Source organism: Odocoileus virginianus, unplaced genomic scaffold, assembly GCF_023699985.2.
Source record: "Odocoileus virginianus isolate 20LAN1187 ecotype Illinois unplaced genomic scaffold, Ovbor_1.2 Unplaced_Contig_24, whole genome shotgun sequence".
Taxonomy (NCBI): Eukaryota; Metazoa; Chordata; class Mammalia; order Artiodactyla; family Cervidae; genus Odocoileus; species Odocoileus virginianus.
Window position 1 is genome coordinate 738,619 of NW_027224341.1, and position 19,350 is coordinate 757,968.

A 19,350-nucleotide genomic window follows, 5' to 3' on the forward strand; every position below is an offset into this window, starting at 1 on the left:
TCTACATTTGCCTCTGGCTCTTCAGCCATCATTTCTTAATTTCTCAACTCCTGACATACATATTTTGACCATTGTTTTCTCAAGGTAAATAACCTTTCTACTGATCTCTATACTCATAGTTAAGTCCTCAATATTTGCATGTAAGTTGATTCTAAATGTAAAAAAAAATCAATGTCATCATCTTTTATGATTCTGCAGATCGATAATTGTCATATCAAGTAACATGCTATGAGTATATTTTCTAATCACTTATTACTGTTTTTCTCTAGAGTTTCTAGTGTGCTTTCCCCCTCATCCCTTGCATTATATGCCATTATCACATCCTTAGATTTTTCTCTATGTCTCAAACATGTCCTCTAAAGTTGGACTTTACCTTATTCCCACCCCACCCCCAAAGATTCTATTGTCCGTCCTCTTGCTAGATAAATGTTTTCTAGTTCTTTCTGAGGCTAATCCATGCTGAGGCTAACTACCTTCTAGTTCTATGAAACGGTCAGTCATCCTTGGACTCCCTTCCCTGCCTTCTCGGTAAAATACAGTGTTTACTGGAGCTCATGCCTTCCTCTCTTCTGTTTATTAACATTGAGGGAGGTAAGCTTTCTAAGTTCTGCAAGTCTTTATTCTGGTTTCACAATTAACTAATAGTTTGGCTGGGCTGATATTTTCCAGATTGAAAATAGGTTTTCCTCAAAACTTCAGAGGCATTGCTTAGATTATTCACTGCCAGTTATGAAGAATCTGATACCAACTTGATTCTCATCCTTGTAAAGTAGAAAAACTGGTTAATTTTCTCCCCCTAACTATAGAAAGTGTCTTCTATTATTTCTTCTTTCTGTCAATTCTCTGCTGAAAATCCTATTCTTCAGCTATTGGATCTTGTGAATTATTCTTCTGTATCAGGATTTCCTCTCATGTTTTCCACCTGATTCCAGCAATATCTTCTCTAGCCACCCCCAAATTCCTTCTCCCATATAACTAATCCTCCTGTCCTAGTTTATTTTTCTCATAATCACTCATCTCTTTCAAATTTATGATATCAGCAGAGTTTACTTACAGTTAAAAAAATAATTGTAATAAATAGTGTAACTTTGTTCTGTATTTTCCAAATCTCCTATAAATGTGTTATCATACTTTCATAATTTAAAAAATAAAAAAGAAAGAAGATTCAAAAATATACATCCATCTTTTGTGTGTGTGTGTGTGTGTGTATATATATATAATTTATTTGACTATTCCAGGTCTTAGTTTAGTCACATGGGGACTCTGATTTTCATTGATCTTCACTGTGGCACACAGGATCTTTCATTACAACGTGCAAACACTTAATTGCGGCATGTGGGATCGAGCTCCCTGCCCAGGGATCGAACCTGGGACCCCTGCAGTGGGAGCACGGAGTCTGAGTCACTGGACCACCAGGACAGTCCCATACATCCATTATATTTTTCTCTCCCACTTCTAGAGAAGAACACTGTACACTACTCTGTATTAGATCTGGTTTGGTTCCTTGTGGACCATCCACCTTTGAACAAAGACATCTACCATCCTCATCCCACCCAGCCATAAACACACTTCCAGAGCACAGTGGTGAGACTAAGACCCTTGACTTGAAATAAAGGTCTCATTTGGAAAAGAGAAGAAAAACCTGGAGTACACCCAGCAGTCACAAATCCATAAGAGTGATAAATCCTGTTGAGGAGAGGTTATAAAAGGGTTGCAGTTTTTTACAATGACAAGGTCAGTAACGACCCAGAGAGTAAGGTAGGGGAGAGGCATGATCACCAGAAGAGAAGAGTTCAATGAACTGAGAGGTTCCAGTACTGCAAGTATCATCCATATGGATAATGCTGTAGAAAACACCAGACGGAAAATCGTTTAAAGTAAGCTGCTTTCCTTATCTAGGTTAACCAACAGCCCAAGTGTATGTGATGAGGGACAACATTCAGAGTGCATGTGTCCCCCAATTCTTATAAAAAAGAGATTTCTCAAGGAAAGAAACCTCATGGATGCATTTGTTAACTTCAGTGAGAGTTTCTGCAGCATTTCAAAATTATCTGGCATTTTCTCTTTGAGACAGAGACATAACCTATGTGTGTAGTCTTCATTTTGGTATTCTCAGGCCTAGTACAACAATGTCTAATAAATACCTACTGGGAACCCTCACATCATCTTTTTAAAAACTTCCACCAAAGTAATGTATCATGAGATCATGAAGATTTTGGAGTGACCAAGTCAGAGAGGAATATTCCTCTGGTAATTGGAATGTAACAAGCGAGATTTCTACATTAACATTCATTCATTTTAACATGCTTTCTCTGAATTTAGAATAGTTTGAAATCTTTCAAATATGTGAGTCCATTTGCCACATTGACCAATGGCCATGTTTTGAAATATCATGTGATTCCAACATGTCTTACTCTCTCTTCAAAATAAGAAATCTTTGAAACTGCTTTAAGGTCAAATAGACTCAGTTTGATATTTTTATTTGGTGTTTCTCTGAGGGTCATGTTCTTGGTGTAAAAAACATTGCTGATATGAAGGCCACTGAATTCAGCAGTGCCACACTGAGCCAGTGTGAATATGGTGGAAGTCAAGGCACTGCTCTGTTTTAAGTACCTAAAACCCTGCTGGCCACACATGGAGCTCCTCTTCCTCCAGAATATTCTTGCTCTGCCCACCTAGATGCTCATGGTCTTTCCTGCCTCTGCCCCCTTTCATTTCATGATGGATTCCTGGCTTCTCCATGACTTTACAATGGTCTCTACAAAGTAAAAAGAAAGAGTTGTCAACATCCAGTTAAAAAAAAAATCACTCTAGCTAATTTATCTTACATGCATTTTCATGACCTACACTATATTATTAGACTGTCAGTTACCCTCATCATACTCCAAAACATTACTCTAGCCGAAAAGCCAAACCCTCTTCTCGTAATATTCTGCAAGACTTCTGCAGGAGGAAATTTTTCTCTTTCATAATCTATAGCCAATGCAAACTGGTAGCAATCCAATTCAATCCCTTCACTTAGAAGATAAGGGAGCCAAGGCCCAGGAAAGATAGTGGACTTGTCCTCTATTCTACAACCAATGAATATTGGAGTTGGGACCTTTCATGCTACTTCTTCAAATGGACTCAAACATTGATGTTTTATTCTTTAATGGTGCCCCTCTGAAACATGATGAAGGTTCCTAATTGAATTATTTAAATGGACAATACCATACTTCATTACTAACAACTACAGCTCAGATCTTAACACTCATCTACAGCTATCAAATCTGCATCACGTTTTCCAGGCTTGTCTCTGGGGGGCACAGAGTAGGGGTAGGGTGCAGAGCGTAGCTAGAGGAGGGCACTGCACAAAGAAACAGCAACACTAGCAGCCTTGGGAGTTTGCCTAAAGCTAAGCGCTGCCAGGAGTGAAAGTCATTAAAGGCCCTTTGCAAAAGTTGTTAAGAAATGTGTAAACAGCCGTATAAACAACACCAGGTCAGGTCAAGGAAGGAGACGGGCAACTTGCAGAGGCCTGAGGAGAGCCTGCCAAAGTGTGAAATTCCCAGCAGGGAGAAGACATTTGGAAAAACAACTCCATCAAGTTTTATCAACACAAATCATTTCCTAAGTGGTATATTTTATTTGGAATATGTGTGGCCTACATTTAACAAGGGAAGCTTTTATCAATCGCAGCTTTTATCACTTCCAGATATCTTGGTTTCTGAATGACTGGCAACGTTTACGGTGTGCTCCTTTTTCTGGGATCTGCTGTCTAAACACACCCCGTGTGATGCTTTCAGAGTGGAGCACGGCGGTGCCCTGCACACACGCTTCCTGGTGGCCGGGCTGTGTGGTTCAGGCCTTGCACATGCTGAACTGTAAACAAACATGGGCCTGGTGTTCTAATTTTAAGCCTTAGAGAAAACAGACATATTAATAACCATAGCGGTAGAGAAACACCCACAAATAGACTGTGGGATGAAATCCTAGTTTCTCTGCCACAGGAAAGGCTTTGGCATTTTCTTTTTGAAGAGGGTGATGCTGCAAGAAAGTGATTTCATCTATGATTTCCTTGACCTCCTCGGGAACGGCGTCATGGGCCTAGACGTTCAAGTGAGTTGTGTTGAATGTGGAAAAATGATTTCTTCCTGCCTGTGACTTTGTCCATGTATGAAGAACAATTTCATGAAGATGAGGGGGGAAGCCTTACTGGGGCTTCCCAGGTAGTGCAGTTGGTAAAGAATCTGCCTGCCAGTGCAGTAGACATAAGAGATGCAGGTTTGATCACTGGGTCGGGAAGATCCCCTGGAGAAGGAAATAGCAACCCACTCCAGTATTCTTGTCTGGAGAATCCCATGGACAGAGGAGCCTGGCGGGCTATAGTCCGAGGGGTCACAAAGAGTCTTATGCGACTGAGCACGCACATGTAGATCACGGCCAAGAACCTAAATGCTTCTGTTTTCCCATCCAGATTCTTTCCTCCCTAGACATTCAAGAAACTCTTTCTGTGTGCCTTCATTTGTACTCTTGTTCTGCCAGTGTTATCTTCCTCTGTCTCTTTTGTTCACCGACCAAACCTGTCTCCTTAGCCTGGTGAATCAGATTTGGCCCTGTTTCAGGAGGGCTAGCTGTCTGAGTATGCTCCTGTATACTCTCAGAGCCACAGATGTGCATGCAACTTTATCCCATAGCAGTTTCTCCATTGTCTATCACACTGAATACAAAGGGAAGCTTTTTAAAATACAAATAAATTGTATTAAATTTCTGTATCTCTTGAAAGCCATGAGAGAAGTCTGCACCAAATTCAGAGCGTAAGTGTGAGCTTCTCTGATTTAAAATATAGTCTGTCTACCCTATGAAGAGTCCACCCTGTGGCTCTACCTCAAAGAAACATGCCGTCACCCCCCAGGACAGCTGAAAACAGAGTTCAGTGAAGGGCCAGGCTATTATGGATGCCCTTGAAAGATAAATAAATCATGGTGGGATCTTCACCATGAACCCCTGACTGAAAGTCACCATGGCAGAATTGTCAGAAAAGAAGACATCACTTTGTAACCAGGCTGCTTCTCACAAGTGTAGCTCTGCATAGTGGTCACCGGGGAGTATTAGAGATGTATTTGTTTAATTGATGGCTTTGTATCGCCTGAGTGACGCAGGGAAGCGCTGAGTTTTGCTGCCTACCCCGTATGCACAGCAGGGATTCGGCCTCTTCCCACGTGTATGGGGTTGTTCACTCTTTCAGAAACTGTTTCACGTCTCAGTAAAATACTCTGTGAATTATCTCCCCCACAGAAAATTTAGTTATTTTTTTCATTTGTGTTTCTATTCTTAGTGGCGTAATGACAAAACAGTCTATTCAGGGACTTCTCTGGCAATCCAGTAGTTAAGACTTCACCTTCCATGCATGGTCGGGGAGCTAAAATTCCGGGTACCTCATGGCCAAAAAACCCAAACAGAAACAATATTGTAACAAAGTCAATAAAGACTTTAAAAATGGTTAGCATCAGTGCTCAGCTCAGCTCTGTAAAGACCTAGAGGGGTGGGAGGGAGGCTCAACAAAGATATAAGCATACGTGTAGCCGATTCATTTTGTTGAACAGCGGAAACTACGACAACGTTGTAAAGCAATTATACTCCAATAATAAAATAAGTAAAAATGGTCCTCATCAAAAAAAAAAATCTTAAAAAAGAATAATCTATTTCAATTAATGATTACCACTAATGTTTGCTCAGTGCCTTGTATTTGTCAGACAGTGTCAAGTACTTAGAGGCTCAATCGTGTCTGACCTTCAGGACCCTTTTGATTGTATCCCGCTAGGCTGCTCTGTCCGTGGGATTTTGCAGGCAAGAATACTATAGTGGGTTATCATTTCCTTCTCCAGAGGATCTTTCTGGTGCAGGGATCGAACATTGTGTTTCCTGCATTGCAAGCAGATTCTTTACCCACTGAGCCATTGGAGTACTTTACTATTTTAAAAATACCTCACTTAACCCCATTAAGGTATATATTGGTGTTTTTTAGCAGACTCACAGAGCTGTGCAATCATCATTTCTATCTAATTTTAGAATACTTTCATCGCCCTAAAAACAAACCCAGAACCTGTTAGCAATCACATGCCTGTACTCATAGCTCCAATACCAGGCAGCTACCAATTATCTTTGTGTCTCTAAGGATTTGTTATTCCAGACATGTCATACAAATGGAATCATACAGTGTGTGGCCTTTTGTGTCTGACTTATTTCACTGTTTATCAATATATCGTTTCTCAAGTTCATCCATGTTGTAGTATTTATCAGTTCTTTCTTATAGCTTAATATACTCTATTGTATGGGATTCACCACACCCATTAATCAACTGAATGATATTTGGTTTGTTTCCAAGTCTTTGCTATTTGGGAAGGTGCTGTTCTGAAACTCATGTACATGATTTTGTGAAGATGTGTGTTTTCTTTTCTCTTGGGTATATATATCTAGCAATGAAACTATTGAGTCATATAAAACTCTTTAACTTTTTGAGAAATGCAAATCTTCTTTCCAAAGATGCTGCATCATTTTACAATCCACCAGCAATACTTGAGAGTTCCAATTTTTCTACACCCTCTATTTGATTAGAGCCATCAAAATTTCTGTGAAGTGATATCACATTGCAATTCTGATTTGCATTACCCTAATGACTAAAGATGTTAAACATCTTTTTAGGTGCTTATTGGTTACTTGCATGGGTCTTTTGTTTTGTTTTGAGAAATGTGTACTCAGATTTTTTCCTGTATTTTTTACCTGGACAATTTGTCTTTTTATTGTTGAGTTGTAAGAGTTCTTTATGTATTCTGAATACAAGCTCTTTATCAGATATATGATTTGCAAATGTTTTCTCTTATTCATGGGTTGTCTTTTCACTGTCCTAATGCTATTATTAATGGTACAAAAGTATTTTTTAATTTTTAAAAGCTTTAATATATTTTTTTCTTTTATTGTTTGTATATTTGCTGTTTAATAAATTATGGCCTAATAGAATATCAACAGTTTTTCACTCCTATATTCTCTTCTAAAAGTTTTATAGTTTTAGCTCTTACATATTAGGTCTATTTTAGGTTTAAATTGTCCATTTTAGATTAACTTTTTTGTGTATGGTGTGAGGTAGAAATCTGACTTCTTTCTTTTACACATGGAAAAGCACCATTTGTCTTAGTTGTTAAGAAGTCTATTGATTCCCTATTGACTTGTCTTGTCACCCTTACTGAAAATCAATTTGCCAAAAATGTGTTTATTTTTAGACACTTAAGTCTGTTCCACTGAGCTGCATGTCTACCCCTTCTAGTACTAAATTGTCTTGATTACCATACCTTTTTATCTCTAGAAGTGTATATCTTCCAAATTTATGCTTTGTTTTCAAGAGTGCTTTGACTACTCTGTGTCCCTTATGTTTCTATTTGAATTTTAGGATGAGCTAGTGAATTTCTGCATCAAGTCAGCATGGTTTTTGACATGAAATGCTGAATCTTTAGATCAATTTGGTGAGTATTGTCATCTTAGCAATATTAAATCTTCTGATTCATGACTATTAAATGTCTTTCCATTTACTTATTTTCTTCAATTCCATTGACAACACTTCATAGTTTTCAGAGTACCAATCTTATACTTCTCTAAAGTATTTACTCTTAAATATTTTATTCTTTTTCATGCTATTGTAAATCAGACATTTACAGTTCATTTTCAGATTGGTGTATTGTTAGCATATTGAAATGCAATACCTTTTTGTATATTGATCTCTATCTTGCAAGCTTATTGATCTAATGTATTAAATCTAATAAGTTTTGAACTTAATAATTGCAATTGACTTGCCTTTAAATTTATTGATTCTTCTTCCAGATCAAATCTGCTTTTAAGTCTCTCATTTGAATTTTCACTTGAGTTACTGTTCTTTTAAACTCCAAACTTCTATTTGATTTGCTGTTATTTCTTTCTATTATTTTCTTTCTACTATATTCTTTCTATTATCTTTCTCTATTTTGTGAGGCACTGCTCTCTCCTTTTACTCTTTGGACATGATTACTTCAGTTCTTAAACATGCTTAAGATATTTTATTTAAAATCTTTGTCTGCTAAGTCAACTTCTGGGCTTTCTCAGGAACTGCCTCTGTTGGTTGCTTCTTTCCATGATTTGTCATTCTTTCTTACTTTCTTACATTTACATGTTTTCATTAAAAACTGGACATTTTAAACAATAAAGTGGGGCAGCTCAGGAACCCAGATCCCCCTCCTTTCCAGGATGTATTGTTGCTGATGTAGGTTGTTGTTTTTGCTGTTTGTTTATCTAGTGAATTTCCTGAGCACACTGTGTAAGTTTGTATACTTTTTCACATGTGGCCACTGAAGTCTCTGCAAAGTTAGTTCAGCGGTCCCAGTCAGCTAATGACTGAACATAGTTCCTTAAATACCTGGCATCACTAAGTCTTCTGGCCTTTGTCAAGGGGCTCTGTGTGTATTTTGGGGCACACATTCAACACTCAGGAAGGCAGGTTGTAACTGTGACCTGACATTGCATTCCTGTTTGTGTGGCATCTCAAGTTAGCCAAAAGTGAGGGTTTAGGACTTTCTCAGGCATTTCTCTGGGCATTTCCATAGCCCTACATATGCAACCCACTCCAGTATTCTTGCCTGGATAGTTCCATGGACAGGGGAGCCTGGTGGGCTACAGTCCATGGAGTCGCAAAGAGTTGGACACGACTGAGAGACTCGCACACACATGCATTTGCCTTTTTGGATGCCCAGGACAGTTAGACTTGTTTAAAGACCCCTGGGGACATCTCATCCTCCAACTTGTCCTTATAAATTTTTTGATCAGATTCTTTTTTTCTTAATTATCGTTAATATCACTCTCTCGGGTAATGGCAATGTTAACAGTTGTCGCTGGATGTTTTGACAAATTCTCCCAGGAAAAAGACTGCTCACATGGAGTACGGGCAAACACTTTGAGTGGGAGTTTTCAGGAATTATCAGACAGCTCAAATAGTGACAGTTCTCTGAAGCTGATGCTTCTGAGGAGCTCCAAAGCTGCCCTGTCCCTTCCAGTCCTTACTAGGCTACTGTTTGTGAGACTGCTGGTTTCCAAGGCTATCCTAGAGTTGAGGAGAGGGTGATGGGAGAAGGGCAAGTTCACACAGTACAAAACCTGCTGTTTTTAATCCAGATTCAGATTTTTAGAAAACCTCTATGGCTTACTGTAAATCTTTGGTTAATTTCCAGAGTTCTGAAAAAATCTATTTTTGATGATTTTTGGCAATGTTTTCCATGCTTGTATAATGGAACAACTCTGTGGAGGTCCTTTCTACACCATTCCCACTAATGTTCACTCTCCTATTGCCTTATGATAGAATATTCTTGATTGAAACATTGTTTAGAAAATGCCAGACCATAAAGATTTTAAACTGTTTACAAATAATGAAGTGATTCGTGTAACCAATATAATTGTATTATTCTTTTTCTACCAACCTGTTCTATATTTTTTACCCTACAGAATATAGATTATCTTTATCTCTCCAGATTTCCACATGCATCTAAGGACAATAAGAAACAACAAGAACTTGCAACATTTCCTTTCTGCCACGCACTGTCTAACACACTTTACAAATACTAGCTCATAAGATCCCATGATATAAATGTTATTATGAGCCTTGTTGTAGACACGAGGAAAACCTCTGCATAGGAAGGTCAAATAATGCATTCAAGGTCACACAGCTAGAAATAGACAGAGCTCGGTCTTGAAATGAAGCAGCCTTAGCTCTTCTTAACCAGGACACTATATTGAAGACAAATTAACCGGTCTAAAGGTTGACATTTAGATTTTAAAAAACACAATGCTATTAACTTTTGTCATTTTTAGGGTTACAAAAACTTTGTCTGGACAAAAGGAAATATATACTGGTTTGCTGTTCTCCACATGACAGACCTATAAAAATGTCCACTGTAGAAAATGCAATGAAGGAGCAACATCAACTTACTGATGTTATCAAAGATGTGATTGTGTTATATGATACAATGTAAGCATATGCTATATGCATTTAAAAAAAAAAACAATAAGAAGTCAAAGGTGCAGATACACACTTTAGCATTTGAATCTTGAATCTATTCCAAGTCCTTTCACTTTATAAGGATGTGCAGTGCCAGACCCATTCTGAAACTGTGTGTAAAATTCTACATGCTACAGTGAGATTAATATTTTTTAAAGAGTGATTTTATAGAAAGTTGGCACCAGAAAATAAGGTTCTGTTTCATTATTTTGACATATAAAAGTTTATTGAGGTCACAACATATTCTTTTTTAGAAAAAAATCATTAGCACATGGTGAAATACACAATTTATTGGCATAGTCACAGTAGCACTTTTTCTGTGTAAACTTCTCACAGTCCATCCAAAATGTATTAGAGACAACTTTTAAATATAGCTGACTGATGAATAGATTAACATGAATAAAGTTCTTCATGCCAGTCTTTAAGTTTCTAGTTCTCAAATAACATTGCTAATCATTTAGCCACATAGGGCCTGCTTTATTTTTCAAATTCCTCTATGCATGCTTTGCAATCAACACTTCCCTTTCAAAGGCCTTGTTTTACCCTCTTTATTAAAACACCCTCTGTGTGATGGCTCCCTGAGAGTTTCCCCACCTCTGAAGCCTCTTCTCTCTAGAAGACGGTCTACTGTACTTTTTTCCATCAATACTAACAACATAATGGAGGTGTTGATGTTTTTCAAACACTGAAATTGAGCAAGTCTTGAAATAACTGACCTACAGTTGATTTTGGCCAACTAAACAATTTACAGCTTACCTCTCTGGTTTGGTGTTAACTCACTGTAAACCTCAAGGATCTTTTGCGTAGAGAAGCAAACCTGGAAAAATATTTACACTTAGAAGTTAAGTCAAAATTTGTACTCCTAGACCTGCCTCCCTTTGAGGAAACCCAGAAATTTCACTAACATAAGCTTTATTTAAATGTGTGAAGTATAGCTGAAAACAGTTTTATCATCTAGCTCAAACTCTATTGACCAATGAGGAAACTAAGGTCCAAGGAGATGATTAACTTGCCCAAGTTTACAGAATTTAGTCACGCATGAAATATGGCTGCTCCAGGCTGGCTTCCTAGGACACTATTAGGGGCCTTGGAGGCAATATTCCTCTACCTTAATCACCCCAGGGCCAAGTACCAGGCAGCTAGAGACCACCCCTGTAGCCCAAAGCCCACTGAAATTCTTTCATTTTTTATTGGCGTATAGTTGCGTTTTACTGGAGTGTAACTGTTAGTGTATGCACTAACACAGTGTTGCGTGAGTTTCCACTGCACTGCAAAGTGAACCAGCCTATGTGCACGGATGTCCCCTCCCAATTCAAGCACCCTCCCACCTCCTCCCCAGCCCACCCCTGAGGTCATCACAGAGCACCCAGCTGAGTTCCCTGCTAGGCAGAGAACTTCCCACTAGCTATCTATTTTACACATCAAACTAACCAGTCCGAAACTGAACTGCTCACCCTTCCCTGCTCTGCCTTTGTTGAGGAAGTCTCAATAAATGTCGCAGCCTAAGCTTTCTCTTCAGGCCTGCTTTCTGCCTCTTGACCACACTGGGGTTTATCCATGTGGCCCTGTGTGCCTCCTGTCTTTAGGATCTGTGAATGAAAGAAACCTTATTTTGTCCTGAGCCTCTCCTCTGTCTTGTGGCCAGTTCTGAATGGCCATCTCAAAAAAGAGTATAAAACAGTTCCTGCTTCTTAGAGACGGCAGCTACTGGAATCAATGGTCACATGCCTTCTTTACACCACCCCTACTTTCCCAAAAGTCAAAAAGAACAACCCGTTCATGCTTTCTGGCTCGGGGACTCGGCTCTCAGTGGTCATGACAAAGTAGAAGTGGGATAAGAGTTTGTCTGTGGGTAGAAGATGAGGTTACTGGCCAGCTGGATGCTTTCATGGGGATCAAAGGATACCCCCCGGCTGTAGTCAGAAGTGGGAAGTCCATGCGAGGTAACTACACAGCTGTTATCCTCTGCAGTAGACGCCCTCATCCCCCTGAATGCCCTCCCACACTAGGATTTTGTCACTTGATGCCACTTGAAGGGAAGACAGCACATTGCTCTTGCCTGTGCAACAGGAAAACTGAACTCCACCACTGAGATGCAAGTCTCCACCAATTTCTATTTCCCCCCAGAGTTGCTGATGGATTTCCTTCAACAGAAAATAGTTACTATAGACAGCTCTTAACAGGTCAGCAGTATTGTTCTGAAGAGGGTGGCTATCTTTTTTTCATCTCTAATGGGAGAGCTTCTTGCCTGCAACATGATGTGCATGTAGAAGAATGAGTATAGGACTTCCCTGGTCATGCAGTGGTTAAGAATCCATCTACCAATGCAGGAAACACAAGTTTGATCCCTGGTCCGGGAAGATTCAGCATGCATATGCTACAAGGTAACTAAGTCTGTGTGCCTCAACTACTGAAGCCTGAGCGCTCTAGACCCCATGCTCCACAGCAAGAGAGCCGCCACAGTGAGAAGCCCACACATTGCAGCTAGAGAGTAGCCCCCTGCTCACCACAACTAGAGAAAGCCCATGCAGCAATGAAGACCCAGTGCAGCCAAAAATAAATTAAAATTTTAAGGTAAAAGATGGGTAAAAAAAAAAAAAAAAGAGTACAGACCTTTTGGATAGACAGACTTGTTCACGTCCAGTTGTGCGATCTCCATCCATTCTTTAGTCTTTCCGAGCTTCAGTTCCTGCATCTGCAAAATAGAGAAAATAATACTCTCTTGTGAATAATTACTGTGTGGATCAAATGAAATGTTATACGGTTACATGAAGTGTTATATAGAATGTTAATTATGCATGTAGTCTGGGACACAGTAGGCCATTAATCTATGAGTGTTCTGTTCCCTTTTCACTAGTCTTGTAGAGCATATAGACTTCCTTCCCAGTCGTGGGAAAGAGTGAGGAAAGCGGGGAGAGAAAGAGAACAAGAGGCTTCTCCCTCCAAGGACAACAGGTTTCTGTGATTTAAAGTACACTGTCATTGCCTTTTGCGTCAGTAGCCTGAATGTAGACTGAAAATACTAAAACTTCTGCATCTCAGTAGGTGCCAAGAAAAAGAACTCTGGGAAATGAAAAATGCTCTAAATTTTCATGAAAGGAAACTATAGTACTGTAGAAGGAATCATAATAGGTTTACCATATAAATTGCTGTTATTGTTGTTGAATCCCTAAGTCGTGTCTGACTCTTGCAACCCATGGGACTGTAGCCCGCCAGGTTCCTCTGTCCAAGGGGTTTCACAAGCAGGAATACTGAAGTAAGTTGCCATTTCCTTCTCCAGGGGATCTTCCTGATCCAGGAATTGAACCTGAGTCTCCTGCATTGGCAGGCAGGTTCTTTACCGCTGAGGCACCAGGAAGCCCACATAAACCTTGGGGTTAATCAAATCCTTGTTCCATAAGTACACAAAAATTGTCTCATATATTTGTGCCAAATACACATCATGAGATAGGTGTCTATTTACCATGTGTCCAAGTTCCAGAAGAGCAAAAAATTTTCCTCCCTAACTAAAGAATCAACTCTTTTCCTACTCCTGTAAATCTTGAACTATTTTGTCATAACAGTACTTACACATTATTTAAAATTTTAATTATTTATCCTTAATTTTAATCTAAAAAAACACAAATTATAAAAAGATAACCAAAAAATTATGTTATTACATAACTATTTTCAGAGTCTATTCTCTATATTGCATTCTTACATAAAACTTAGATTTTACTTATCCCTAAATGGCTATTCACATACTAAGTGATCAATAACTGTCATGTTAAAAAGGTAACCCCTTTCCTTTGTAAATGTGGGTTTAAGTCTTAAGTGTCTTTATCTCAAGTTACTCCTTTACAGTAAAATCTGAAATTTCATCAAGGTCACCCCCCCAGTTCAGAACTTCTTTGGTGTTATTTTTTGCCATTAGATTTTCCAGATCAGAATCTAGGTTAATTTTTTAAAATTTACTTCATTGAAGTATAGTTGATTTACAATGTTGTGTTAGTTTCTGATGTACAGCAAAGTTATACATATTTCTTTTTCATAGTCTTCCATTATCATTTATCACAGGATATTGAATATAGTTCCTTGTACAGTAGAACCTTGTTCACCCATCTTCTGCAGACTAGTCTTCATCTGCTAATCCCAAACTCCCAATCCTTCCCGCCCTCTCTCCCCCTTGGTGACCATAAGTCTGTTCTTTGTGTCTGTGAGTCTGTTTCTGTTTCATGGATAAGTTCATTTGCATCATATTTCAGATCCACATGAAGTGATATCATGTGGTATTTGTTTTTGTCTGACTTCACCCAGTGTGACCATCTCTAGGTTCATCCGTGTTGCTGCAAGTGGCATCGTTCTCATTAAACCTGACTAGTTCATTGTCACCCACTGAGACTGGCAGGGATGGACTTACATTCCCTCAAACGCTGACGGCAGCATCCTGAACAAGAGATCAACGGGTCCTAGAGGGAGCCAGCATATCACAACTAGCTGCAGTACAAGAGCCGGGTGGGCAGGTCAGACTTATCCCCGCCTCACCCCAAAGGTGTTCAGAGTGTCCCCCGGATATGATATCCTGCGACCTGCCATTGGCCAGAGCACTCTGAGTTGAATAAAAAAGCAGAGCCAATGACTAAATATGGCAGGACCAGACTTAGACCAGGCAGCCACGCCCAAACAGATGCCGGGGTGGATTAACAACAGCAGGGTACCTTAGAACCTCTCTCTCCGCCTTCCTCTTGTGCTAACATACTTCAGAGGTTCTGTCAGAAAAATGGATCACACAGGGCGTTGCCCACACTCTGAATCACAAAGACCATGTTATACAAGGTTTATGAAGATCTTATGAAAGGGAACAAATTTTTCAAAGCTTCGCAAACTTTAATAGTGGAAATGTCAGTCTGCTAATTTTTTGTTATTCTGATTTGTCGTTGTTACTGTTTTCTGTGTGTGTGCTCAGTCATGTCAAACTCTTTGCAACCCTATAGACTGTAGCCCACTACGCTCCTCTGTCCATGAGATTTTTCAGGCCAGAATACTGGAGTATTCCTCCTCCAGGGAATCTACCCAAATCAGGGATCGAACCAGTGACTCCTGTGTCTCCTGCATTGCAGGCAGATTCTTTACCTCTGAGCCATTGAGGAAGTGCTTGTTCTTGTTTGGAATCCTGAAAATGTGAGGGAATCCTGAAAATGTAAGGGAATCCTGGAAGAGCAGCATCTTTGTTTTGAACAATTGCAGGTACAGTTAGGCTGCAGTGATTGTTAGTGATTCATTTCATTTTCTATATTCCAGCTGTGTGTTATCGAACCTGGGCCTCTCACATTGCAGGCAGATCCTTAAACCTTTAGGGCTTCCCAAGTGGTGAAGTGATAAAGAATATGCCTGCTAATGCAGGAGAAGCAGGAAACTCAGTTTTGATTCCCGGGTCAGGAAGATCCCCTAGAGAAGGTAATGGCTCCCTGCTCTAGTATTCTTGCCTGAAGAATCCCATGGACAGGTGGCTACAGTCCACTGGGTCACAAAGAATCAGACATGACTAAAATAACTTAGCACAAGCACGAACAAGATAAGATTTCAAATTTTTCATTTACTCAACTCAATGTTTACTTCTATTTGTAGTTCTGAATGTCCCTTCAGTTCAGTTCAGTTCAGTTCATTCGCTCAGTCATGTCTGACTCTTTGCAACCCCATGAGCTGCAGCACACTAGGCCTCCCTGCCCATCACCAACTCCCAGAGTTGACTCAAACTCATGTCCATTGAGTCAGTGAAGCCATCCAACCATCTCTTCCTCTGTTGTCCCCTTCTCCTCTTGCCTTCAATCTTTCCCAGCATCAGGGTCTTTTCAAATGAGTCAGCTCTTCCCATCAGGCGGCCAAAGTATTGGAGTTTCAGCTTCAATGTCAGTCCTTCCAATGAATATTCAGGACTGATTTCCTTTAGGATGGACTGGTTGGATCTCCTTGCAGTCCAAGAGACTCTCAAGAGTCTTCTCCAGCACCACAGTTCAAAAGCATCAATTCTTCTGTGCTCAGCTTTCTTTATAGTCCAACTCTTACATCCATACATGACTACTGGAAAAATCATAGCCTTGACTAGATGGACCTTTGTTGGCAAAGTAATGTCTCTGCTTTTTAATATGCTGTCTAGGTTGGTCATAACTTTCCTTCCAAGGAGCAAGCGTCTTTTAATTTCATGGCTGCAGTCACCATCTCCAGTGATTTGGGAACACCCTAAAATAAACTATCTCATCATTTCCACTGTTTCCCCATCTATTTCCCATGAAGTGATGGGACCGGATGTCATGATCTTAGTTTTCCAAATGTTGAGCTTTAAGCCAACTTTTTCACTCTCCTCTTTCACTTTCATCAAGAGGCTCTTTAGTTCTTATTCACTTTCTGCCATAAAGGTGGTGTCATCTACATATCTGAGGTTACTGATATTTCTCCCAGCAATCTCAATTCCAGCTTGTGCTTCATCCAGCCCAGCATTTCTCATGATGTACTCTGCATATGAGTTAAATAAGCAGGGTGACAATATACAGCCTTGACGATACTCCTTTTCCTATTTGGAACCAGTCTGTTGTTCCATGTCCAGTTCTAACTGTTGCTTCCTGACCTGCATACAGGTTTCTCAAGAGGCAGGTCAGGTGGTCTGGTATTCCCATCTCTTTCAGAATTTTCCACAGTTTATTGTGATCCACACAGTTGAAGGCTTTGGCATAGTCAATAAAGCAGAAGTGGATGTTTTTCTGGAACTTTATTGCTTTTTTGATGATCCAGAGGATATTGGCAATTTGATCTCTGGTTCCTCTGCCTTTTCTAAAACCAGCTTGAACATCTGGAAGTTCTCAGTTCACTTATTGCTGAAACCTGGCTTGGAGAATTTTGAGCATTACTTTACTAGCGTGTGAGATGAGTGCAGTTGTGCGGTGGTTTGAGCATTCTTTGGGATTGCCTTTCTTAGGGTTTGGAATGAAAACTGACCTTTTCCAGTCCTGTGGCCACTGCTGAGTTTTCCAAATTTGCTGGCATATTGAGTTCAGCACTTTCACAGCATCATCTTTCGGGATTTGAAGTAGCTCAACTGGAATTTCATCACATCCACTAGCTTTGTTCACAGTATTGCTTTCTAAGTCCCACTTGACTTCACATTCCAGGATGTCAAGTGCCTAAATCATTTGCCTAACTCCCAAGGTCTTGAAAATCCCCTGTGACAATAAACAATTGGGTTGTACATGTTTCCTGATTAAGGAGTATTTCAGATTGGAGAGGATAGTGGTTCAGGTTAAGTTGGTGGCAATGGAGAAAGAGAAATGGATGTAAAATTCACTTTGAAGACAGGATAGGCAAGACCTGTCATGGAAGAGAAAGCTCATGATCATGAATATCCATTTTTCTTCTTTGCTGGGGCACATGGCTAAATTACATTTTCCAGCCTTCTTTGAAATTAGGTGGGGATATGTGACTGAATTCTGGCCAGAAAAATACAAATTGCTATGCACAACATTTCCAGATATAAAATTCTGCCACAGGTAATCTTCCTTTTTTTTTTTTTAATGACTTGCATGGTTACCTTGGACAGTAAATGGTGAACATGGCAGATCTACAGCATTGAGGAAGCCTTGGACACTGAACCATTATTCTGAAAGCCATTCAATTCACAGTGGACAGCTACATAAGCAATCAGTTAATTTCTATTGTGTTACACTGCAGAGATTTGCATAGGGGTGAGAATGAAGTATTGACTTAGCAGATTGATTAGACATAGAGAGTAAGGCTGTTTCACTATTTTATCATTCACATCTTCACTGGAGCAGCTTTTTAAATTTCCTTCAAGAACTTTGCATTGCATTCTTGGCTAACTGTTTGATGCAAAAGGCCTAACTTTCAGCCCATTATGCCTTTCGACGACATGCCTTCCTCACTAAGCTTAATCATTTCAAGCTTTTGACTTAAAGTGAGAGAGGTATGACTCTCTTTTACTTAAACAATTAGAGGCCACTGATCATGTATGGATGTGAGAGTTGGACTGTGAAGAAAGCTGAGTGCAGAAGAATTGATTGATGCTTTTGAACTGTGGTGTTGGAGAAGACTCTTGAGAGTCCCTTGGACTGCAAGGAGATCCACCCAGTCCATCCTAAAGGAAATCAGTCCTGAATATTCATTGGAAGGACTGATGCTGAAGCTGAAACTCCAATACTTTGGCCACTTCATGTGAAGAGTTGATTCATTGGAAAAGACCCTGATGCTGGGAGGGATTGGGGGCAGGAGGAGAAGGGGACGACAGAGGATGAGATGGTTGGATGGCATCACTGACTTGATGGACATGAGTTTGAGTAAACTCCGGGAGTTGGTGATGGACAGGGAGGCCTGGCATGCTGCGATTCATGGGGTCGCAAAGAGTCAGACACGACTGAGCGACTGAACTGATAGGATTCTATTAATTGACCTAATTTAAAGTTGTTGTGTCTCGGGGAACAGGGAGGTCTGAGGAGAGAGAGATGTGGGACAGAGCCAGCCAGTGAAGCAGTCAAACACGCACATTTATAAATAAGTCTATCATCTTATATGGGTATAATTTGTGGTGTCCCAAAACAATTAAACAGTACTATTAATGATCACAGATCACCATAAAAATATAATAATAATGAAAAAGTTTAAAATATTGCAAGAATTACCAAAATGTGACAGAGGCATGAAGTGAGTAAATACTCTTGTATAAATGGCATCAGTAGACTTGCTCGATGCAGGGTTGCCACAAACCTTCAAAACCTGTGAAAAGCACAGTATCAGTGTCTGTGAAGCATGATAAAGTGCAGCACAATAAAACAACGTGTGCCTGTATAAGGCTGTGGAGAAGTTTGAGTGTGAGAAAAGAGACAGGGAGAGATAGCTGGAGTGGTTATGGAGACCATGATGGATTTGGGGTTTCAGTTGTCTTATACATGGCATAGAATGTTTCAGTACTCCAGCAGTGAGAATAAAATGGAAATTATGAAGACTTCCTTCGTAGCCCAGTGGTTAAGACTCCAAACTTCTAGTGCAGAGGGCATGGGTTCAATCTCTGGTTGGGGAAATAAGTTCTTACTTAATGAGTGATATGGCCCAAAAAATTAAAAAATAATTTTTTTAAATAATATTCACCCAGAAAATATGCCTATAGACCAACAAATATGAGCATTTCCCTGACTGAGCTGAGCAGAGTATCTAGCTCTAAACAAAACCCAAGAAAGAAATTTTCCAATAAAGAAATTCTTTCAGCACCCTGATAGGGGCTGGAAGGTCTGGAAAACTACTGGAGGACCTAA